This window comes from Aptenodytes patagonicus, chromosome 13 (genome assembly GCF_965638725.1).
Source record: "Aptenodytes patagonicus chromosome 13, bAptPat1.pri.cur, whole genome shotgun sequence".
Classification (NCBI taxonomy): domain Eukaryota; kingdom Metazoa; phylum Chordata; class Aves; order Sphenisciformes; family Spheniscidae; genus Aptenodytes; species Aptenodytes patagonicus.
The window spans coordinates 10,550,664-10,575,992 of NC_134961.1; the positions used below are offsets into that span (position 1 = coordinate 10,550,664).

The following is a 25,329-nucleotide window of genomic DNA, read 5'->3' on the forward strand; positions in this document are numbered from 1 at the left end:
TAGTGACTCAGTAGCTCTTCTGGACTGATTTGATTTTCTTGTTTTCTGATCCTTGTTGAAGTACAGTTTCTTTTATGTAGTAAACAATGTTTCAGGAATGATTAAATCACAACATGAATCAGAACTGAAATGCTGAGCTATACACACTGCTCCTCACATCTACAAGGCTGTGGAGATGAATAACAAGTTTTGTAGTGATAGGCTTAAAGTGGGTTTGCAGTTTTGCTGGGAGCTGAACCCACTGGCTTTTGTCTTTTAATGTAAGCAACTTGAGTGGAATAAAAAGCTGGTTAATCAGTTTGAAATGAAGTTGTAGCATGGACAGAATGAGCACAGTATTTCTAGATAGCTTAAAGAATGGAGTATGTTTTCAAATGTCATATGTAACGTGTAATTTTATTCATGAGGCCTGTGTTTTATATTCTAACAAATATAAATCATGTATTGTATTAATCATATATAATTCTGAATCACAACATAAAATTTTGCAGTGCTATAATTAAGAAAAATGAAAGAAATAAGGCGTAGCAGCTGTATAGCTAATGAAGGAGTTAATTTCAACGTGTGTTTTAGACCATTAAGTACTCTAAAGCAAAAAGCATTGTGTTGCCAGCACAAACCAAAGGAAGGCAGTTAACTACCACTCCCTTTCCCGGCCCAGCATCGCTGGGGATGCCGTAGAGCTCAGGCTTCACTAAAATTGATTCATTAGTTCAGGCAGTAGCATGCACTAGAAATGTGGAGGAAGATATAAATCCTTGTTGCTGATTGTCTTTAGCAAGGAAAATCTTTTGTATTCTGCATGTGAATATAAATTTTTCTCTGTGAAAATGTTTTTATCCTTTCAGGTTGGAATACATTTTATAAATTTATTTAACAGTTTGAGAGCCAAGAGTTCAGGTCTTTTTTCTGTCTGTCAAGACTCTCCAGAGGCTGAGATCTGCAGGCCATCCAGTACATCATTGTTCACATTGTACTTTTTTTTTAACAAGTCTGAAATGTTTTCCTTGTGTGGTTTTGCAACCCCATTTTTTTTTCCCAAACAGCATGAGTCCTATCACTAGATCAAATTTAGAATTCACTGCTTCCAACAATTGTCTAATGGATCCACATGTTTACACAGCATGACATTGGCATCCAGATAGTGTCGTCAAAGACTCCAATCAGTACTACTGTTTCATGCTTCCTCCCTACTTTAGGAAAAAAAAAAAAAGCTACAGGCGCAGTTATTCTGGTGTTCGGGGAAGCAGTGAATGGTCCTTCTACTTCAGCCACCAGTATTGTCTCACAAAATTTAGAAAACAAACTTTTTTCATCTGTTATAAATGAAAAAGTCAACTCGGGTATTTTATCAATGCTTATTGTGTCAAAAAATAGATCTTAAAATGCTACTGAATGGGAGACTGGAAAATAACATTTCCAGACCCAATCCTTTTTCTGTCCTGAGTTTCCCAGACTGAATGAAAACTTTCATCTGCCTATGCCTCTACTACCAGCATGAGTACTGCTGCCTTGCTAAAAGCTCCCAGCTACTTCTCCCTGCTGCTGTATCTGTCTTTGTGTTGATATAAGCATTTCCGTAGCCTTACGGTGAATCAACTCACCGAACTGATGTGTCTCAAAACTAACCTACCAAGCGGCCCGCTCAGTCACTTGGCATTTGCGTAGCGTGGGAAGACCTTTTGAAATTAACTTGCCCATGTATTTTGCAAAGTGTTTAATTCCTGTTCTCTCTGATTGGATGTAAATAAATCAGTAGCGATTACTTGGCAGCAGCCTTCCACAGTCGTTTGCTCTGATGAAGAAACTTAGTCCCTGGTAGCATTAAGTGAGGGAAGGGGGGTTTTGGCTAGGACACCAAAACCTTTCTTTTTTTTTTTTTGAATGCTGTCATGGGACCTTTCACTTCCACACAAGCGACTGCCTGAACTGGCCAAGTGGTCTTGATTTAACGCTGCTGTATGAACACTACTTGTCCCAGCTGCAGGATGTCATAACCTCTATTTCCTTAGCTTAGAATTGAAATCTGGAGCCATATGATTCAGATGAACCACAACTGCCCTCACTTTAACTTGATGTATTTGTTTTGAAAATACCGTTGTTCGCTCCAAGTTTTAGCTCCTAAGCAAATTAAGCTGATTTGCACTGGTAAACTGGGAGTACTTACCAGCTTGATTTAAAAAGAAAAAAAAAAAAAAACCTGCAAAGAAAGCTGAAGTAATTTTTAACTCACGAGTGCCAATGAAAATACTTCATTAGCATAAACTTAAACACAAAAGGTTTTTTTAAAATAAAAAATGATAGATTGTCCCTAAGATAAGTGTAGCTCTGATGCAAAAATAATTTCTTACAAAAATAATTGCATGTTGTACAGTATTTCAGTGAAGGACAGTGAGCTCCCAAAAAACTGTTCCTGCAGACAGGTTTCAGAACGGAGGATGATGAGCAGAACTGGGTTGGCTTTGCATTAAAAATTTGATTTTTACATGGGCTCCTGTCCTTTTGCAGCTTAGAAAAAAGCTTTTGGATTTGAAGTAAAGCCAACTGGATTTGTAAAGATGCTTATCTTATTCTCTGGCCTTGTTCAAATCACCAGAAAATATTGGGGCTGACAAGCCTAACTTGATATGCTTCTCAATATTTTTATGCTAGATTACAGTACACATAAATATGCACAAATGTGAGATTTGTAGTCACTCAGGCGGTGTTTGTAAGTGGCAGATGCTTGCTGCTTCGTTACTGTGTTGTAGCCACGTATGTCTACTCTCCACAAATAAAGTCACTGCAAATATTAGTGTCAGTTTAGTGCCTTTGCATGTAACTTGTGTTATAGAAATCTTAATTTCTCTGACAAGACAACTTTAATATGGCACTAAACTTTTCAGTTCTGGGTTCATATATACAATGTGTGTCAGCTCCTCTCAACTACCTGTTCTTTTTAGCATTCTGTCTCCCATTGAAATTTATGTGCTTATCAGTTGAGCAGGGGATTATTTGTTGTGTTTTGTTTAATTATTTTTTAAGAGTAACTTAATCCAGAGTAAGTAGGCAGAATAAATGCTGTGCCACATCCTTTCTGAAGATATTTGATGGCATGCTTTAAAAATGTAAAATTAAAAAAAAACATGAAAAAACAGTCTCTGCCATGGCTGTAGCCTCTTTAAAAAAAAAAAAACCAACACAAAAAAACCTGCAAAAACCCCCTTTTATTAAAACAATTGAGACAGCAGAAAAAGTTGAAAATCACCCAAGAGGGTCTGCGTCTTTACCCCATCACTGAAGGTCAGTCTAGATCGCCAGTATGTCCTATGAGGTTTTTATCATTACTCATTACATAAATGAAGATGTATTTACAAGCTCTAATTTGTAGAAATCTTTTGCAATTAAGCTTATAAATGTCATAATCTGATTACATTCTTTACTTTCACTTTTTATAATTGCCAGTTTGTAGTGGTATTTTGTAAATTTTCTTATTTATTTATTCATAAATGCTCAGAGAGACTAAATAAGATCTGAGGGCTGGGATACCTTCCCAAACATATTTCAGAGCTGTTGGTCAATCAGTGAACTGCTTCTGCAGTCTGAAACACAAGTAGCCCCAGCAGCACCTGCTAGTACAGCATGTGCAGGATGCTAAGTTTGGCAAATCAAGATTTTTGTTCAGATAACATACAGGCGGATCAGTCTTAGGGCGTCTGCAGAGTTGCTTCTAATTGTCAGGCGTATCTTACAGAGTGGAAAAGTATTGAGGAAATTGCATTCAAATACTGAAAATGGCCTTACAATTAAGATGCAATTTTACTTGATGGATTTAGGCAATTCTACTTGCTGCCAAACTGCATGGACTGAGTGAGGTTTTTCTTCCTCCTCCTATTTCCCCTCTCTCCCAGAGTAATGCAGTATACTGGTTCTGAGTTTGGTGTAAGCCAGTGCAACTATTCCAGATTTAAAAGCTGTTTTTGGTGTCTGAAGGCAACGCTATGGCCCAGGGACATTAGTTGAATTCCTTAGCAGTGGTTACGTGACTAGCTGGAGCAATTTCTTGCACTTCACCATCCATTCTTTTTTGACCGCAGTTGCTGAAAATTAGTTACGTGCCATGAGATTTAGCCCATCCCATTTTATATTTTGTGCAATCTCCCAACCTTGTAAGCTGATCTGATTTTATTTGTATTCACACACATACGCACACACAAAGCTTACATTTCTCATGTCTCTTTAAGTCAGACCTGCAGAGCTTACAGCTCCAAGAGTGCTTTCTCTAACCTCCTGGCAGCTGAGAGGCAGCGGGTGCTGTTAGGCTAAATGGCACCATTGCTGTCCAAGTTGCTCCCCAAAAGGGAACGTGTGTGCCTCCTGGCTCGCTAGCTGATTTGAACATGGGCATTTTCTTGCCAAGCAGCTGGCCCATCTGAACATGACCACCTCCTGACAAGCTGCAGCTGGGATGTCTGCATTGCCTCCCTTTCTGGTATATGTCTGACAGCATGTGATTATTTCTCAGCTAACCTGCTACTGGGACAGATAGCAACAGAAGAGCTGTCTTTGTGTCTTTTATTAGTAATCTGCATTACTAGAGGTAAGGACTGTAGAAGGGAGGCAGAAGAAAGGATGGTGAGCGCTGTAGTGCTCATGAATGGAGAAGCTGGCAGTGGGTTGAACGCGTTGTTATGCTAGAAAAGAAGAATGGGATTTTGCGACGAGGAGAAAGTGGTATGGTTGATACTGCTACATCGCAGTTCTCAGTGGCCCACCCATTTGTTTTGACATAAATACCTACTCTAGAGCTGTGTGGAGGCAATGAAGACTAGGCGCATACCTTCAGACATGTGGTCTTCAGGGTTTACTACTCTTCGAAGCTTGAGTTTGATGTTTTAATATTTTGTTTGGAGTCTTAAGCACTAGATTTATAATTCTGCCCTTCTAGCCATTTCCGTGATTTACCTTGCAGAGTAAATGTGCTTTCGTTCCATTTTCCAAACTTCCTTCTCCTTTTCTTTGCTGTTGGCTTAATTTTGAGATATGATATTCAAGTCAGAGGTAAGTGTCTCTTTGGGAGTGAAAGAAAAAAACAGCTAAGGATTTGAGTGAGCTAACTATTTTCTCTGTTTAGAAGCAACAGCTTATTTTTCAGTATTCTGCAAGTCCTCAAACACAGGTCCTGCCAAAGGCACCGACTTCAACAGCGGCAGTGCTTAGGAGAATGTTTTCTGGCAGTGCTTACAAGCCACTTAGAAAAAACAGGCATATTGCTTGTAGCGAGTGCCCCACAGTTTGGAAAGCACTGCTTAAGACAAATATGTAAAGAATTTCTTTTTGTGGTTATAGTTACCCATTTTCATTTCATCTACAGTGGGCCCAGCTTCCTCAGTGTTTGATATCTAGGATCTTAACATCAAATCTGTAATTAATACAGCTGCATTTAGAGACTAAGACATTTGCAGTGTTTATAGCAATAATTCACTGTGTTGCACAGTATGGAACTCGGCATGTTTTAAACATTCTCCACTTGTGCATGTACAGATTTTTATAGTTGAATTAAGATTTTATAACATGCTGGGTCTCATATTCCAAGTCCGTTTGTTTCTAAAGCTATACACAGAACTTGGACCGGGTCATAAATTTCTGTAGATGAAATGAAGGCTGATTAGAATTCTAATATTAAGGAAGGAAATGGCCTTGGGTAGTGCACTACGGAGCAGAACAGGCCTTCTGTTAATACACAAGAGTATTACTGTTTTCTTGAACTTTGCCTTCCAATCCAATTACCACTTGTGCCTAGAAGTCATAACTCCGATGCCTTCCATTTGATAATGTTGAATATTATCCTTGTGTAAGTTTATATCATTTCCAGTAGTAAAAATGATCTTGATTATAAAACTGCTAGATAATATACTCCTAAAATTGAATTATAGGCGCAGTAGTAAATGGTGTTTGTTGATAAACAACGTAGAGTCATGATGGTATATCAAATTGGCCCAGTCCTGTCTCTTTTTAAATTAAATGAAATCAAGAGGGTTTTTTTGTGACATGCTTTTCTTGTGATAACATATTATATATTGTACTCTTCGTGATATGAATGAAGACAAAGCTTTCGGTATAAATGATTTTTTTTTTTTGAGTCAAGCAAAATAACAGGAATCTATGTTGTCAGCTTTCATTTTAAGCACTTCTGCGATAGCATCATGCTCACAGTATGTAATGAGCTCATACGAGGAGTAGTTCCAGCCAGCTCCTTTATCTCAGCATAAGCCATCGTAGCTTAGTATGTGTCCTCCTGTGTCCTCTTCCCTTGCCCTCACTGGTAACTGGATTGGACTAGATGCTGCATAATTCTCTGGATCCGTATTACCGAGCCTTCACTGCACACATCTTTGTTGCACATTTACAGCAGAATGTTATTACTGAAGTGTGGAATCACATTCTGGTATTATTACATGAAAATTGATTCCGATTCCTCGGTATTTCACAGTATATTATTAGCGTAGCACAACTAATCATTTTCTTACAAGGGGAATGACAATCGTAGCCTTGTTTAGATACTGCATGTGTATTTATAGGATCGTGATGCCCAAATATGGTGGCTAAACTTGGCTGCTTCTCCTGCTGGTTTCTGTGGTTTTGTTCATTGTCCAGAAAAAGTGACAACATTCTCAACTCTGTAGCATCCATCACCAGGATTCATGTGATGTCCACTTTTGGCAGGAGAAGAAAGATATATATTTGTTTATTTGGTCCTTTAAATGTTATAGCAGACTTCATAGTGTATTATCTATCTTTAAGAAGTTTTGTTTATAGTTCTCACACCATTAAAACGTCACATTAGTGACACAGTCTGAAACATATTTATCCCACTCAAAAGACTCAACGGTTTATGCACAGTCTGTTATGCAAGTAGCTTTACTTTAGATTTCTTCCCTTTTTTCTTTGATCACTTGTGTAATGTGTTTGAAATGTATGCCTGATGTTGGTTCCTTTTCGTGTTCCGTTGGGTGCATTCGATTTTGCAGCTAAAAGGATTGAATACTAAACGTTCTTTTCGCATGCGTACATAACAGCGTTTTAGTTTTCTTCTTTCAGACAGAGCAAGGGAATTCCTAGGATTTAAGGCCTGATAAAGTAATTAAAAATATGGCAAAACCAAAACGACTAAACTAGAAATGTATTTTTATAGTTTGGGGAATTTTATACTGTAAATCAGAGCAGAAGGAACAAACTATATCAGAGATAATATTGAAAATGAAAAAATTCAAATTATTACGTTGTCATCCACATTGTAAGAGCAGTACAGATAAACTCTGACTTTCTTAGTGCATTTTTCCCCCCTATCTTAACCCACCAGGGTTCAGTAACCAGGAATATATGGGTATATGGTGACTTGGTATAACAAATCCAGTGCAGAGAAAGAGTTGTATTCAAAGATTTTTGTTTTCCCCTTCTTTCTTCAAAGTAGAAAAATGCTAATGTTTCGTTTCCTTTCTGAACTTCCAGACTGGAACAGTATTTGATAAGCTGCCTCTCAGGGTAAAAGTGCCCTTCAGAGATGCTCTTTGTAGAGCGTATGAATTCTTTTGTTTCATTTGTTGCAGTTTTTAGGCACAGCACAGCAAGTTTAGTTTAGTTTTGGTATCTGCATTAGACATAGCATTTCAATAACGTTCCTGTTAAAGGGTTCTGTAGTGATTCAGTGCTGAACGTGCAATGATTCTACAGCTCTGGAGAGACTCATTTCTTTCTCGTCCCATATGTTATCTTTAATCAGGAAGCGAGGAGGAAACCATTTGAACTGAGATGCCTTCAGATACAATATGAGCAAATATCTAAGTTCAGACCTTACTAGACAGTTTGACAAACTGCAAGGGAGGATCCGATTGTGGTTTTGCCTACAAACACTTTTTATCTGTTGAGTTACAGTTTTTAATTACTCATAACTGAGTGATTTTGTCAGCCACGTGAGCTGTATGAGCATTCAAAACTGAATTATCATTACAAGTTTTCCATGTATTTTTACTTCTTCCCCCTTCTCAATTCACTTCACTCAAAAGCTGAGAAGAAAGGAGCACTGGTCTCGAGTGACTGGAGAGATCTCTCTTCCTTCAGTAGGCAAAAATGGAAAGCCTAAGCCAGTGATCTGGCTGACATCTCATACCAAAAGCTTCCCAAATGATCCAGGCATCATAGAAAATGCTAGCATCAAACCAGCCAGTATGGAGCTACTCAGCGCTACCAGAAACGAACAGTACTGCTCTTAGTGAAAGACACCAAGAAGCCCTGTGCTACATCATGTACCAGGAGCAGTGTTCCTGGTCCTAACCATGGAGAACTTCCCACCCTCAGTGGTACCTGCCCTGCTAGACACGGACATGGAACAACCAACCAACTGCAGAACCAACCGGGCACGTGTTTGTAGACCAGAGTGCCTCCATGAGCATTGAAGGAATATTTGCAACTTTGTCAAAGGTGTCTCCATCTAAGAGATTACAGAAGAACTGGTGGGAGTGCAGCTTGCACCTTCACCCATCATTTCTTCCTGAAGGATGATGCTGTGTCCAACACTTGTTCTGGCAAAGCCGTCTTAGTCTTATTGTAATAGTTTCTAATTACTCATTTCTGCAAGGTCACTGCCTGAGAGTCACCACAAGCCAAATACTCTGTGAAGAATTATCCCAAGAAGTTGTTAATTACTGTGGAGCCACTACAGCTCTTTAAAATGTATTGCCTGTACTGATACCATAAATCCACTTTCCTCTCCACTTATTATGGAGCCCTTTGTATTCTGGATTCTGTGTTAATGAAGGTACTGAAGTGCTGCTGTGGCTTATTCCTCATGCTGCTGGCTGTCATGTACAGACGAGCATGGGAGGTGGAGACACAGCTACGAAAGACCCTGCTAACCAAGCAAGTTAGGTATTTTATGGTCTAGGTTTTTTAATTCTGATTATCAGTCTGGAGAAAGAGCCACAAAAATGCTACAAAACTTTCTATCTTTGTAGTGGATTTTGCGGCTTCCTATTTGCAACATTTGTTGCATGTAAATTTTTGCACTTTGGCCAAAACAAGACTGTTTTTATGACTTTACTTCCAAATGTGTTGAAAGCGTATGTTGCCGTGTTATTTATTGTAGAGCACTTAAATAACTTTATATACTGAACATATGCTAAAGCAGAATTCACAAATGGCATCTCCCTCAGTGTAACTTTTGAAGTACAGTTGGTGTCCTATTGTAACTGCGTAACTTTGTAAGGAAGACTGACCATGTAAAAGTTTTTGGACAGAATTATGAAAATTATTAATATTTTAGATTCTTACAGGACCAGGAAGATTAAGCCTAATTTGATTGAAATCCAAATACAAACCTTATTCTAAAAAGCTAAAAAGGAAATAATGAAAGTTTTAAGGCTTTTATTATGGGTGAAGGATTTCAGAAGCCTTTAGAGGTCTGTGTGCTCTTTTTATATGGGTTATGTTTCTGACACCTCTCAGTGTGGGATTTAAAGCAGTTTTTTTTATTTAAAAAGAAAGATAAACAAACAGTTTGGCAGTGGATCTACTCTTTGAATAGATAAAAATGCTTAAAAACACTTGACAATTGCTTGTAAGAGGAACTGTATTAGAACATTACTTTTCTGCTTTTATTTCTAGTAAATTTATAGGCTGAGGAGGCGTTCCAGGTTAATTACTCATTTGCAAATAGCAACTCTTTTTCAGACTTTTGATCATACTTCTAGTTTTAAACTGAAGATAAAACCTTGAGATGATTACGCTTTTTGCTTCTTTAGACTTTGTCTTTTTCTGCCTAAATTTTGCATAGATTTTAATATCAGTGTTTCTACTGTCAAATGTTTATTCCTTTCACCTAACTGGTATAGTGACATATTCACTGCTGTAAAGATAGGTGTTCTCTGGTTCAAAATTTAGCAAGCAGTAGCATATACCTGCACTTTTAATAAAGCTTCTGGAGTACCTGAGTGGCATGTTATTAATTGCATCTTTATTTTTTTTATGGAAAAATTGTAGATTCACACTTAAAATATTTACTTGTTGAGTACTGTATTGTTCAAAAGGATATTTATTTAAATATTATGGATAAAAAAATTCTGGTAGAATAGTAATGTAGTAACTGATGTGTAATTCCTTTTCTACTTTGGCCAAATCCCCTCCCTACGAGGAGGTCACCAAGAAGGTGGAGCCAGGCTCCTTGCTGAGGTGCACAGCGGGAGAATGTGAGAAATGGTCATAAAGTGAAACAGGGTGTTATAGCTGAATATGAGGAAAACATTTTTCACTGTAATTAAGCACCAGAGCACACTGCCCAGGGAGGACAGGGGAATATCTCTGCTCTGGAGGCTTTCCACATCCAGCTGGAGAAAGCCCCGAGTCACCTTGTCTGCAGCCAGCACTGGTGGACCAGGAGCGGGGAGCGGATCCTGATTTCTGCATGCCCCTTGCTTGCTCAAATTCCCCACACATTGTCTCACCTTCATGCAGTGCTTGCTATCAAAGCTGTCTCTAATGAAATCTTGTTGCACTGTAGAAGTTGATCTCAAGACTTGGTCTGAGACCAAATTTAATTTGTTATTCTTCAGATTCTGAACTTCTTTGCCCTGACATGAAGGGAAAGAGATCAGCTGCACAGGTGGAGACAACCTGAATTATGTCTAAGAATGTCATAGATGTGCTTGGAGGGAATTACAAGGAGAACAGAGGCTGAGCATTTCTCTTAGACAAACAAATTTTACTTGTGGACATAACTGGAAGACACCATGATTCCTCCAGACATTACTTTTGCAGTAGAAATCATCATGAAAAGCAGCTCATACTTAATAATACCTGATTCAATGGTAAAACTATTACCTAAACTGGCTCTCCTTATTTAAGTAGTAGATGAAGAGTGTTTTGCCATATCAGTTCTTATAGCATATCTGTTCTTTCCTATTAAACCACTCCTAATTCCTGAAGCATTTCCCATTATGCACTAATGTACTTACAGCGATAATCTGTTAGGAAGGGTCTAATCCGAGACCAGGTAAAAAAATCTTGTGAGCCCAATCTAAATTTTGTTCTGTGGTGCCTGAGGGGGGAAAAATCCTTTTAAATAAATTTGTTCTCTTTCGAAATGGATAACTAGCCAAATGCCTTTCAAATATTTGTTCGACTGATCAAATATTGGTTTAGATTTAGAAAACAAATTAACCTAGTGTTTGAAGAATTAGACATTTTGTACCTGGACACTTTTCTGTGTCATTACTTCTGTACCAATGACCCCAAATACTTCGGTCAAAATAAAAGACCCTTCTGATGAAAATTAGTCAGACAAACGTTTTTGCAACTTGGATAATTCTTACTGTTGTGTGCACTTGTGTTAAATTAGCGCAGTTGTATGTTTAAATTCTAGTACTTTCACTAGGGAAAAGCCCAGTCAAATTGCAGTGCTCTTTAATGCTGGTAATGTGGAATTTTTTTTATGAAGGAACTGAAAATATAAAGAATAGTTAAAATTAGTGTTTTGTTAGTCTGTCAGTATTGGGTGAAATCAGTTTCATATGCCTATATATAATATTTAAATGAGAAAACAAAGTTATAAGATGGAGCAATTCTACAGCAGAGTTGAATAAAATTACTAAGCTAACTTTTTTACTGATTTTTAAAATTTTTTATAAAGTTCTGCATAAAACAAGGAAACTATGGAAGTTCTTACTCATTTTCTTTTACCCTTTTGCTTATGAGAAAGGCGCGCTAGTGTGTCAAATTTATGTTATTACTTCTACTGTAGATACACTGATTCCCTGGGTTACTTTTATATTAGCTATATATTTTTGGCAAAAAACCCCACTTGGTAGTTGAACATCAGTTTAATTTTGTGATAAACACATTTCTAAGTGGGTGGGTATGAAAGGCAGAGCAGTCTTCTGTCCTGACACTAAATAAAACCAGTCCCAGGTGGAAATTCTCCCTTTGTTTGGAGGGGTGTTTGAGTTAGACAGGTGTCTGACTGCCTTCTATCTCAATGGCTGTGCCTCAAGATCCTGGTACGTATTTAAGATGGGTTAGATACCGTTCCTCTTCCTATTCTTGAAGTAGAAGCTGTGAACTCCTCTCTCTCAGTGTACGTGTAAAATTCTCTACGAGGTAGCTAACAACATGAGTGTACTCAGAAACACAGGCATATAAAATACATTTTTGCATGCTTCCTATGACTAAGAGTTATAAGTAGATCAAATTAAAGTTTTTGCACTAACGTTTCAAATTCTCCATTGATGGTTATGATTCCTCTGCTGTGTACTGCAGGTTGTACAGCGTATCACAGTGTGTATCTGCTGTGAGGTTACAGACTTCAGCGATTATTGTATGTTGTATTTACATAATTATGACCCTTTTTAGAAGGTTGCTAGAGTTGAACCTTTAACAGGGTACTGCCGCTTGCGTTGAGTAATTGCTGAACTGAATGATGTCTTCAGACATGATGCAACTCCAAGAGGAAATGCAAAGGGTAGGACAGAGGATGGCAACGTGTATTGTTCTCCTCTATCTTTAACTGCCTTGACCACGTCTTGTCATATGTTTGCATTTGTATAGTATGTGAAAAGAATTTATTTTCTTTATTAGATTAGATACCTTAATAAAGTTATGGGTATGGGTTATTATTAGATGGTAGCATTTGTTTAGTTAATTAGCTTAATAATAAAAGCGAAATTTTATTTTGAACTCGGTCATCATCTGTTAAACTACTGGAGCAGTTTAATAATTGACTGCTACCATTACCCATCCCAGAATTAGCAAGAAAAAAAAAAAAAAGAATTTTTGCGACAAAAGGAGAAAATTGCTTCTGATGTATTTGACCACTGATCGGTAGGTCGTAAGCGAAGGGGATTTTGTCACTCATTCTAAAATGCAAGAGGCTAACCAGCATCTTCTCACTGCAGTTATAACTTGAAAAGGCTAGAAAACTTGACAACTCCAACTGGAGCCTGTCTGTTTCCCTGGCTGTTGGTTTCCTGGCTGTGCTTCAGAGTTTTTGATGGGCAGGAAGTCAGTGTATATGCTGAACAGTTAAACACTGCGATTCAAGGAATAACAGCTATAGCAGCCAGAGAGCATCATCTAAAGGGGGGAAATAATTGAGCAAATAGCTCACCTAAGAGGACTAAGAAGAGAGAGGGACTTCTCCTTTATACTAATACTTTCCGTATTGCGAAAATGTGAATTCTGTATGCTATAAAAATCTATAAATTGCTGTATTGGTTATCTGTTGAAGTTTTCTGAATTTACTTGTTTGTGTCTGCAAGAAAAACAGCTTTTTCAAAATGTTGTTCTTACGAAGGTATTAGGTCCATGTTGTTATGGTCCTATTGCAAATGCTCACCCTCTGTGTAGAAGGAAAATGGTTTTCTTGGATTCCTGATTGATTCTTGCCTTGACATGTTTTGAATAATGAAAATATGGAGTATACAATATTGCCAGTCTTGGGTTAAATCACAAATTGGAAATCATACATTTAAAAATACCGCCTCGTTGTTTGCTTTCTGATTTGCTTAACTTTGAGAAACAGTACCTGCCTTCTGGGTGATGTTCTCAGATTCTGTACTCAACTTTAAGCATCCATATCTGAACAATGAACAGGGAGAGCTGCCTGTTCTCCATTTGAAGGTGTTTCTGTTTACCTGCTCTGTCCTATGCTTTGTTTGGGGAGATGCCGTTTTTACTCTTGACCATCTCTCTAAACATAGAAGAACAACGGCTATTCCAGTCATATTGTGTGCTCAAGGGTTTTATGTCCTCCGCTTCTCTCATGTGTTTGCTTTTGCTTTGTTTCCCTTTCTTCCATTGCACTCTCCCTTTGTGGTATTTCATGTAGTTAAGCACATCTGTCAACCTTTTCTGGTCCTTGTGTTACCCCATCTATTCCACAGCGTCCCCCTTCCTGCCCCACAGTGTCCTCCTGTGCACTTGCCAGATACTCCTGCTCTTTGTACTTTCAGTTCTCCTTCTGTTCCCTCCTGCATATAAACGTTAATTCTTCTGACTCCCTTCAGTTTCGTGTTCCTTTTTACTAAAACATTACCCACTCCCTGCTGCCTCCTTTTGTCTAGTTTTTTGCAGCCTCTGACTAAGGTCATCGGAAATGTTGTCACCGGTCTTGATAATAGAACCAGACTCTTGGTGACTGACGTACCCTCGTGCTTCATGGGAACAGCCGGAGTTCACGCCCTCGGAAGCAAAAATTATGTTTTCTGTCTTTACTAGGCCTCTGCTGTCATTTTGAGATTAGAGGGAAATAATTGAAAGCCCAAAACCATGCAATGCATGGCACTCCTAAAAAACAGCAAATACCAAAAGATCTGTGATAATTTGAGAGTTGGCAAGCTGAAGTTCATCATCCCTATACTTAAAAGGTAGGATACACATGGCAACATTACATATTTTACACTTATATTTAGTGCATTACGTATTTTACCCTTATATTTATTTTAAGGGATCGTGTCTTCAGCCAGAGGCTGCAAAAAATGGGATCCCACAAGCTGCACTGCCACTTGCTTCCACCTTTCTATCACCTCCTCTTTTTGCTGGCAGAAATATTCACAGTGAATCAAATTAAGGAACTCATTTGGTTTTAAAGTAACCTTTGGGGGAGGATAGAGAGGTGATTTTAACCCAGATGAGTTTACAAGACTATACAAACACTTGTGCCAACCCAAGGAAGAGGTGGGAGAAAATGGAGAGCGTGTCTTTCGGCAGCAGTACTAACTTATGTGGGTTTAAATTGTTCCTGAAACTATAACCTGAGAATTCTTTTATTCATAAGTAAAGCTTTCTTTAAAGCCTCAACAGAAGTATTTGGTTGTGTAATCTTTCACTGTAAAGCAAAATATACTACGTCTAATTTATAAGCATATTGTTTGTACTGCTGCAGTCACTGTTTGATTATATTTCTTCCAGTAAATTAATAATTTCTATTATATATAATGTGGATATTCTAGTGTAAGGCAGGAGAAGAAGAAATCGGAGCTCTGTGTAATGACATTAAGCTTTTAGGTGTATAGACAGCTTAAATGGACTCACAGCTGCTTAACATATGCCCTCTGCCTGAACTCATTTTTATCACTTGATATCTGACTTCTCTCAACATATAAAAAGTTGACGTGATTGATAGTTGGTTATACAAATTTGTCAGGGTGAACGGAATCATTATGTGTACAGATTCAAGAATATAGAAAAATAAAGCTGAAAGAACAACAAAAAATCCTGACGTTTTTTCCATTCATTAAGCTTACTTAAAGCAACTCTTTTTGTTTGCTGGAGTTAGTGGTTGCTGGTTTTTCTAAGCAGCAATTGCTGAGTGATTTAGAGTACATCTCTGCTCTTTTGTTTGGATTTCATTTGGGAAACCATTTAGAGTTATAAAACTGTCAACTTAAGAACATTCTATATATTTTGCCAGTGAGGGCCTCATGTATGCAGGGTTTATATTTTTCTCTCCATTTTATGTGCCGTTTGAATTCTCCAGTATATATAAGCATTCTTCTTTGGGCTGGTCATTAGAATAAGTCCCATGGTCTTCTTTAGAGCAGCAGGAATCTTCAAAGTAACTGTGAAATTGCATCTCAGATTAGTCATTAGATAAACGAATGTATAAGATCTGCTAACCACAATATCTCGCCCTTGGCCAAGCCTAGCCTAGCAGTGTAGTAATAGAAGGCTCTGCTGATGCTTAAAAACACATGAAATTTAGAAGGCCTGACTGCAACTAGAATTGACTCGTACATCTAAACATTAGAAAGCATGGACCAGAACTGTTAGTTATGTTAATTACAATAGATAAAACACAGTCTGGTACCATTCTGAACTCTCAGATTCTCTAAAATGACTACCAGCTGGGAGTTGAAAAATGTTATGCAAACTGTATTACCTACTACTTGGAGTTTTGCTCGCTATGTTTCTCTCCTGCAGAATTCCTCTGGTGGCTAAGCTCAGCTTTACATTGCGTGGAACTTGTAGGGCCCAGGTCTGTCGTCATTCTGCACAAGGGTCATCTCTCGTGGCCTTCCTGCTGGTCCTGTGTCCAGAAAACTCTGGAATATTGTTCAGGTGGTTTCATGTATTTATTTCAGATTTTCTATTCCTATTGTTCATAAGGTTTGGCGGATTGAAGATATCAAGTACTTAATCAAATGATATAAATGTTGGTGTGACAAATCTAGAATGAGAGAGGAGCTGTATCACCTTTGAGGAATGAACAGCATCATGGCTAACTCTTTAAGGATCAGTCTCTCTCTGAAATAGTTCTCTCTCTCTCTCAAATCTCTCTCTCTCTCAAATATCTTGCTCTCTCAAATCGCGTGCTCTCTCAAATCCCCCCCCCCCCCCCCCCAATCTCTGAGCAGCGTTTCCACCTTGTTGAAGAACTCTCTGTCGTTCGTGTTTTGCCAAGCACAACGGGGCTTTAGGCTTTGTTGCCGTATTTCCTGAGTCGAGGGCTCTCTGCAAGGGACAGGGAGTGCAAAAAGCCCTGGGTGGGATGCGGGAAGCAATGGCTGTCAGCTCTGTTTGCCACATTGGGCCATGCTAATTGCGGCTAAGTAGGGCAGACACAAATGTGCAAAAGAGCTGACGTGCAAAAGTGTATACAAAACAAAACAGTTTGGGAATGTTTATCCAGTTGGAGGCTTTAGGAGCTATAACACTTTTTGATTTTATGTACGTAAAAATGGACACGTACTGTACGAAAGGAGAAAATGTAGTTCTGTGATGTATTGTTGTGCTGAACATGTGTCTGACAGGAATTTTTAAGCTGAAAAGTTCCACAATTGGTTTAAATTTATGTTACTTTGGGCAAGTAGCAAAGTTTGGCTTAAAACTGCCAACATGAACCATACTTCCTGTCATGAAAGTTGTCAAGAGTGTTTGATGAATCAGATTATTATCTTTCCTTTCCAGTTGTATCCCAAGTCTAATCATAGCAAGATCTGGGTGTAGAGGTACAAAAAAAAAATAATGTAAACATTTTCAAAGCCAGGAAAAGTATGAATCATGCTCCTGTTTATAACTTGAAAGTTGGAATTTATCATGAATTTGCACCTCTTATTGTTACTGGATGCCTGGTTGGTCATGTAGAGTGGGAGATAAGTCAGTGTTTCAAAACTGGTTTGGAATTTTTGGAGTCAATTAATAGAAGTTTTTAAGGGTCAATGACAGATTTTATGAAAGCATTAAATAAAGGCAGAGTTCATTCAGAGAATCTGGAAGAATCCTGTGCAGGAAGTATAATGTTTTAGTCTTTGCTATCTTGAAAGAAAACTAGGTGTTGACTTTCCTGGCTTCTCTAACTTTTCCAGTGTTCCCTGTTCGCCTTGACTTCACATTTCAGTATCCATGCTGCGTGCACCACAGGCAGGAGGTCACCTCTCCATTTCTACCATATGACCTTCCAGTATGATTTTAGCTCCCAGTATTCCACGGGAAAGTACTCATTTCTAAAGAAAGTTTAAAAAAAGAAAAGGAAAAAATGAGAAAATCCCTTTGTCAAACTTGATTTTTTTTCTTTTGGAGATTGCAATTTTATTTAAAGTGTTTTAGGAAACATCTTGACTTTAAATTAAATCTTCAACAGAGCAGTATGATACCTGCTTTCTCATTTCACATTCGTAATACCTGAATGTCTCACGTTAAGGTAGAATCTTTATTTTAATTTTTATTTTAGTTTGATTTTTCTGTTTTAAAGTATGTTGTGTTGTTTCTTTTTACTTTCTTAAAGTAAAAAGAAATACAAAGCTTTTCTGTTGCCATTCAGAAAAGAATTCTGATATCTTGGCTTTTTTCCAGACTAGTTAAATTTTTTTAAAAAATTCTTGAAGATCAGAATTTCCCTTGAGATGGGCCTTCCGTTTGCTGTTAACCTCTCTCTTCCTTTGCTCTCCTTTTCTTCTGCCAAGCATAAACTACTTCACTTTCAAAGCTTTGCAATCTATTGCCACTCTAGCCATTATCCCATATGCGCTATGGAAATGTTGATTCTTCTTTCGCTAACAATTCAAGCATTTACTTTTGACAGTCTGCATTTTCTAATGACCATCTCCAGTGCTTTTTGCGGTGCTGCCCTGTGTGCAATGAAGAAGTTGCTTGCTGTTTCTACCTTAAAACTTTACTTTCTTTTGATCGCTGCAAAAATACACGATAACAGAACAGGTATGTGATAAACTTAATCCTCCTGTTAGTGGATTGGTCCATGCTTTCTTGTATTTCATGTTATTCCGCCTGTAATTATCCACTCTATTTTATACTTAACTTTAAAATTATGTGGGCAACTACCATGTTCTGTTGTGCTTATACGTGGTTTATCAAAGATGTAAAACGTAACTTCTGCATCTAAAGCTTGACTTTGACACTAACATAAATTGTAACTTCAATCCACATAAATTATAGTGTTTATTTTATAAATAAGTATAAGCTGCTTATTATTGAAATGTAGATTAATATAATTTTATTTTAGGATAACTTGCTAGGTGCCTTAATTCCAAAACAAGCAAACACCACCAACACCTTGTTTTGTGTTGCTTTTACAATAATATTCTTCAGTGTGGTCTGTTGAAATACAAACAGGTTTTATGGAGTATTTTTACTAAACAGTCGACAGATTTTAATTCAGGGTCTTAAATCATAATTGTTTTTCAATTTTCTGCTCTGCCTCACAAAAGTGTAATGAGGGCACACCTGATGCTATAAAAAACAGATGTCATTTCAGTGTTCCAAGACTCTGTGATAAATTTGGAGAGCTTGAGAGTTAAGTATTACAGACGTATAGTTATCAGGGAGCTCACAAGAACAGAAAGCATGTAAAGCATTGCTAAATAAATAGGATTTGGGAATGGATTGCACTTTAATTTCAGAGACTTGAGACTGAACAAACTAAATATACTCAGCTGAATTAATTCAGTACTGTGGACATGAACCACTGGTGTAAATAAGAAAGGAGATACCTTGAAGCTTTACAGCATTCAAGAAGTGTCAGATCATCTTCATTTGAAAGGGATGGCAATGCTCTTTTTCCACCAGTGCAGACACACATATTGTTTTGCCCCAGATGTTTAGCAGACCCTGATATTTGCCCTTTTATTCATAGAATCATAGAATCATTAAGGTTGGAAAAGACCTCTAAGATCATCGAGTCCAGCCATCAACCCAACACCGCCATGCCCACTAAACCATGTCCCTAAGCGCCTCATCTACACGTCTTTTAAATACTTTTATTGTTGAATTTCAGCGTTTTTGGAATAGCCATTCAGCTTGCTTTGTAGAATCCCAGATCCTTCCCTTCATAAAGATGTAGGTAGGTGAGATTAAAACAAAATGTTTGTCCTTCCGTCTTTAAAAGCATTTCATCTACGTTGCTGCCTGTTACAAAACCTTATATACTGTTTTCAAAAAGCTCTTTACCAATACATATATTGCTGTAAGGACGATTGGCATGAACTATTAGAAACTCTTGACTATGGTGAAGATGTGATTTGTTGCTGAGGATGAAGTACTCCTGATGATATGAGACTATCAAGATTAGTAGAAATGTGAGAAATAGGTTCCCATTGGTTCTGTTTTCTTGCATCCAACTCAGTGAAGCAACATGGGATTCTTCCAGATCTCCATACTCTAAAGGAAGAATCTGAAGGATGGGGTCACTGTTCAGGGAATCTGCTTTAATAACATTGGCATGACTGAAAAACTTTGACAAGTCTTGCCTTGAGGTACGACTGCTAGAATATCTGTATTTGGTCAAAACGTCTTCTGAATAAGAAAACACATGATACTTTTTTTCTATGTTGTGTGTTTGAAAAAGAACACGTTCCATTAACAGTAAATGCTGTGGAAACTCATACCGCTTAGCTTCTGAAAAATGCATCACTATGAACAAAAATACCCTGCATTCTGCTTTAAAGGTAATATTTATATTTTCTGCTGAGAGAGTAATGAGGAGGAATATCATCTGAGCTTGAGAACGGCAGTACAAGTGATACGCATTGTCTAAGTCTCACCTAAGCTTTCCTTGTTTGAAATTTTAAGTAAAGACTTCAATGAGTTCCTCTGCGTAAGGATAAATTTAGCTCCAAGAGCCGTGCAAAACAGACTTGTTGATTGGTGTGGGAGTGATTGCTGTGATTCCTGAACTATGAAGGTGCTGTTGTTTCTGCAAAGGATCTGTGCAGGCGGGAGGCAAAGCATGGAACAGATTTTGAAAACTGTTGAAAGTGAGGTGAATCTTGGGTCTGTGGATATGCCCAAAAACTCATATGGGGCCATGTTCTATTATGAATCACAACTTTGCCTTTTTTTATTGTAAATTATTATTCTTTAATTACATCTTCAGCTATAATTTTGCAATTGTTCTGTATGCAGAGTTCAAAACTGGACTGATAAAATCGGTGTAAAAACTTACTACTATCTAAATACAGCCTCATTTTCATAGCTTGATCAGAACAGTTCATGCTTTAAAAATGCTTAAACTTATATTAAAAAATAAGTCCCTTACTTTTGGTCGTGGGGGTGTTCTCCAGGTCACTCTTTAAGTGTGTGGGTCACTTCCATTTCCATATGATGAGAAAGTAATAAAATCACCCTTAAAAGGCTCATTTTCCAAAGAAAGAGCAACATTTGCACCTGCAGAAATACACGTGCACTTGCTGTACTAAATTCTTGCATTCTGTCTGGTGGTACTGAAATGGAGGAGGTGCTGGGAAGTCTCTTCTTTCTACCATCAGAGTCATCCAGACTGTGTTTGTACCCTACAGGTTTGGGATAATGAGGTGCCGAAACATCCCCTTGGGGGGTCCTGAGTGGAAGTGGAGGCATCCATCCCTCCCCAGCTCTCTCTGGCAGCGAGCGTGTGTGTTGCTGTCAACATCTAATGATGGCCAGCACAGAGGGGGCAAGCATGGTTGCTCTTGCTCCGTAGGCACCTATTTATCATTTGTCCCAGTGAATTCCTGCCATTGCTAGAAAAGAGATGTAGCTATCATCGTTTTTGCTTGCCTTGCAAAAGGCAGGCTTTGATTTCACCCTTCGTGTCTCACTGAAGTCTAGATAAATCATCTGAAGTTGGCCAAAAACTTGAGAAGGATGTTGTGATCTACAGCTGTGATCTGTGTCTTTCCCATTTTTATAGGGGTATCTGTATAAAAACTGCATGCATTAGGGTAACGCCAGAGTATGTATGTGCTGGGTAAACCTGTGTCGGTCATTCCTAAACAACGTGCCAGAAATCCCCCTTGGCTGTATTAACAAGTAATTGCAAAGTTCTTTTCGACAAAACAATCAGACTAGCCCCCGTGCATGCAAGTTGCTGTAATTCGTGGTACAGATCGGTGCAAGTATGTACTGTATGTGGCTGCTATGGTGATTAAAATACATAAATAAAATAGATAAATATGGACCATATTAGAAATTCATTACTGGCACTGTCTCAGATCACAGTCAGCTCCAGCGTGTGGTGTCAGTCGTGTCTCCTTACTCTGAGCGGGCCCTCCTGGACCGGGAGTGTGAGCTCCTTTGGAGGGGCTGGAGTTACGCAATGGCCCCGTCCTACCTTGTCAACCAGCAAATTCAACGCAAAAACAGTAAACAAAGGGCTTTTGTGCGTCTTTTATAGTTCAGTGGGGATTAGTGGCCCAACACCATTTTCAGACGGGACAAGCTTAGTGTTAACTTGCCTGAGGTTAACGAGGGAGGACGTGGGGCAGTCTGCAGAGGCTGAAGCGGAAGGGTTTCGGACGCAGTGCAGAGAATCATTAAAAGTGGGTTCTGCTTACCTGGGTCGGCGCGTCGGTCACGTGTTCCCTAATGTTTCAGCCGCTTTAGGATGCGGATCGTGCCGATCTCAGGCGCTTGCTTGCAGTCCTTACTGCAGCTTCAGAGGTCCCCTCTGCCGTGGTGGACATCCTAGCCTGTATGTGGGCTCTGGCTGAATCAGATTCCTGCTTTGCTTTTCCCCTCTCACCTTTTAGCATTCTCTGACTGTAAAATCCATCCCTTTCCTGAAATGCAGAACGATGCACTTGTCCGATGAAGTTTTTCCAGGCGGGATTCAAATTCCAAACAAGCCTTTCATTTCCTTCGCGCTGGGGGGAGAGCGAAGGCAGGGAGGCGAAGGAAAGCGTTTGCTTCCTTTAAATCCCCACCAGTGTCTTCCCCGTGCTGGAAGCGAAGTAGCTTGTCATGGTGATCTTCAGAGTTTGACTTCAGGGGGGAGGGAGAAAGTGGAAAGCAAACTGAATGCTGTAGTGGAGATTTCTCTCTTCCCCCACTGGGCCCCTTGCCGACTGTTTTTATTGATTTCAATCACTGGAGGCTAGCTGGCTCTCAGAAGAAACACTGTGTAATGTGTTCTTTCCTGGCTTTCATTAAAGAAACTCAATGCAGTGCGGTCACGCTGCCGAGCTCGCCTGGCAACCTGCCTACACCCTGTGGTACCTCTTTCATTGGAGGAGATCAAGCTCGTGGTTTGGGGTTGGGTTTTTTTTTTTTATTTTTTTTTTAATTCTCCAGCAAGGGTTTCAAAACAGCCTATGCTCTGCTTCTACCTCCTCTCACAGCCCAAAGCCTTTTTAAACTTCGGAAGAAATTGTCAGCACCCCTAAAGGGGACGACTTTGGTGGCAATGAAAATGCCGAGTGCTGCGACAGTCTCCTGCTCCTTCTATTAAAATTCCTCTGTGCGTTTTTGGGGAGGGGTTAAAAGGGCTGTGTGTAAGCCACAAGGATGTGGATACAAATGATTTCCGAGGGTTTTCCTTTTTTTTTTAATTCCATCTTCCCCTGATTGGTTAACGTCGTTTAATTAAGGGTAAGAGAGTAAGCAAAATCCTTCGACAAATATGTGAAAATTCCTGGCAGTGCTGTAGTTGCAAATGAAGCAAAACTGCATTCCCCAAGCCTGCAGTTGCGGTGGTGTCTTAAATATTTCTGTTGTATTCAGGACTGTGATACTGGTGGAGAAAAATGAGAAATAAAATATGGTACTAATTTATGCCTTAGAACTTAATTTGCTACAGTATGTATTTTATAGGAGCAAACAATCTATAAAGTGGAATTCAACAAGCTAGGTTCTGTAAATCATATTGTTCTGTGTGCCTATAAATGCTTTCATTTTAATTTAGTAAATTGTTCAATTTCTTCTTATTCAGCAATTCCTAATGATAACACTTCATGTGCTCTTCAGAATTGGATGTAAATTTATGAAACATGTAAAGATCATGTAGTTGTAAATGAAGTCCAGTTTCAAGCTAATAAAGGTGCATCTATTCTAAATTACAGCTGCAAATTTAGGGTGCTACCTGATCATTTGTGCTTGTGAGACACTATAGCTGTGTGCATAAAGACACCTTTTTTTTAAAAAAACATTTACATGACCACTAAAAGAATCCTTTCCTGGATCAGAAAGATAAAAAGCTTGTTCTTATTTAAATCTGGCTTCCTGCAGAACTTGTTTGAGGCTTTTTTGCCTGGGTTGCATCTACAGAAACCTTTCCAAATCAACTTAATCTAAGTTATTCCCTGTGTTTTTGTTGTGAGGAGTGAAATTCTAAAAACACCTAGCTTTTATGAAAACTTTTAATTTTTTCTTTGAGCACTGTATAATTTAAAAAAATCTTCCTCTGTAAGTGCTACAGACATGAAGTAAGGAGGTACACTTCTACAAATGTTACTTTTCATTCAAAATTTGCTTTCTTCATGGTAAGGAAATTTCGTATGCCCTCCCTGGTCATACTTCTTTCCATAAGTGGTAAATGATAGAAAATAGTTATTTAAATTCAATATGGCTGTGAACTATTTTACACAAATTCTATAGCTGTAGTTGTAGCACAGTTCTTTGGCAAGCCTCAGATAGTAAATCATTTGTCAATCTTTCTTTTATGAATGTTGCATCTAAAGATTTGCCAGTCTTTCTTCTTTGTAGGTTTTGAACTGTGTTTATAGATTCCGCTTTTTGTTTTTAAGCTGGCAGATGGCCAGCTATTTATCTGTGTTCATATGTATTGTGTAAGACAGAACATTTTGCATGCTGATACCATGCACGGAGCATTTTTGGGGCACAAGGCTATTTGTAAGCAGAAGCTATTACATGGCAGGTCGGTAGCTCCTCGTCAGTTCTTGGTCAGTGAACAAAGCCCCTTTTGACATTTCTCTATATTAAAAGTTATGAAATAACATGAAGTTAATGAACAAACAAGGCAATACAATGCTCCTACTATGAAACAAGCTGTATCATCCATTTCCCCATCTTTTTCTTTGGAGTTCAAAAATTTGAGGCCCTCGTTGTATGTTTGTCACTGTTAGTCAAGATATAATTTATTCTTCTGAATTTCTGATGTTGCTTGCTTTGCTGTTGTACAGACTTGCATTGCTGTGCTGGTAGAAAAGGATAAAAGTCTATTGGCTTTGGGAGGAGCTGGATTCACTGGTATGAATAAATAGTAAATTTGGTGTTGTGGCTTGGACTGTGGTTACTGCTATAGGTTTGGCAGCAAAGCCGAACCCCTGAACAGCCGGAAAGTTCAGACCTACACAGGCAAAAGCCAAAGGCAAATTTGTAATAAATGAGTATTCGGTTCATTGTGGCAATTCTTCAGAGTTTCTGACTCTGTCAACCTTATTCTATGCTGGCAACAGACAACTGGGGATGCAAATGTAGGAGTCTGAAACAGTGACGAGTGAGGAGGAGGAGGAGGAGCAGAAGTCTTTAGAAGATGTCTTCAATTCTGCTCAAGTATGAGGCACTCAAGGACCTCTGGCTAACTATAAATCTGGAAACAAATTAAAAAATCTACTTACTGCTCTGCTGAAACACAATACAATTAGTGTACTGTTAATACCATCTTGGTGTACTGGTTGCCCAGCTATTACGGTTCATGGTCCCCTGGCAGTATAAGCTTTTATGCAGATACAGTCTCTGAAAAACTACACTTGTTTGGTTTTGCCACTCTTGCTGCAGAAAAAAGGGTTGGATATCATCAAGAAATCCTGTCTTGGGTACATCTTTCTGCCTTTTCCAGTTTCTCTTGCAGTTATAGTTATTTTTCTTGGTTCTGAATTGCTTAGCAGGACTGCTTTACACTATTAAACGCTTTACTTCAGTTTGAGATGGTTCCCCTTTTATGATGGGTGAATTCAATTCTGAAGAAGACTTATAAAATGTTTTAAATTTGTGCAATAGTTCCAAGTTAGAAATAATGGAAAACTTTAACTGGTATCTAAAACTGCCACAGCTGAAGCCTCCAGATATTTTGAGTCAGACTATTTACAGTATATTACTATGTTTACATACAATTCAGAAATTTCGAGGCTG

At 38.5% G+C, this 25,329-nt stretch overlaps 2 protein-coding genes across 5 annotated transcripts in view; one reads left to right on the forward strand and one right to left on the reverse strand.

Annotated features, from left to right (window-relative positions):
* Positions 1-22,372, reverse strand: part of GPR146 (G protein-coupled receptor 146) — a 55,081-nt gene extending 32,709 nt beyond the window's left edge. Inside the window, exon 1 of one of the 2 annotated variants that reach the window (XM_076351322.1) lies at positions 21,795-22,372. The gene's annotated coding sequence lies outside the window, so the exon portion shown is untranslated. Of the gene's footprint in view, positions 1-4,944; positions 4,962-21,794 lie in introns of those variants that run through there. The other variant, XM_076351323.1, reaches the window with a different exon arrangement.
* Positions 1-25,329, forward strand: part of CHLSN (cholesin) — a 137,893-nt gene that overhangs the window by 77,679 nt on the left and 34,885 nt on the right. The gene's annotated exons all lie outside the window — the stretch shown is intronic.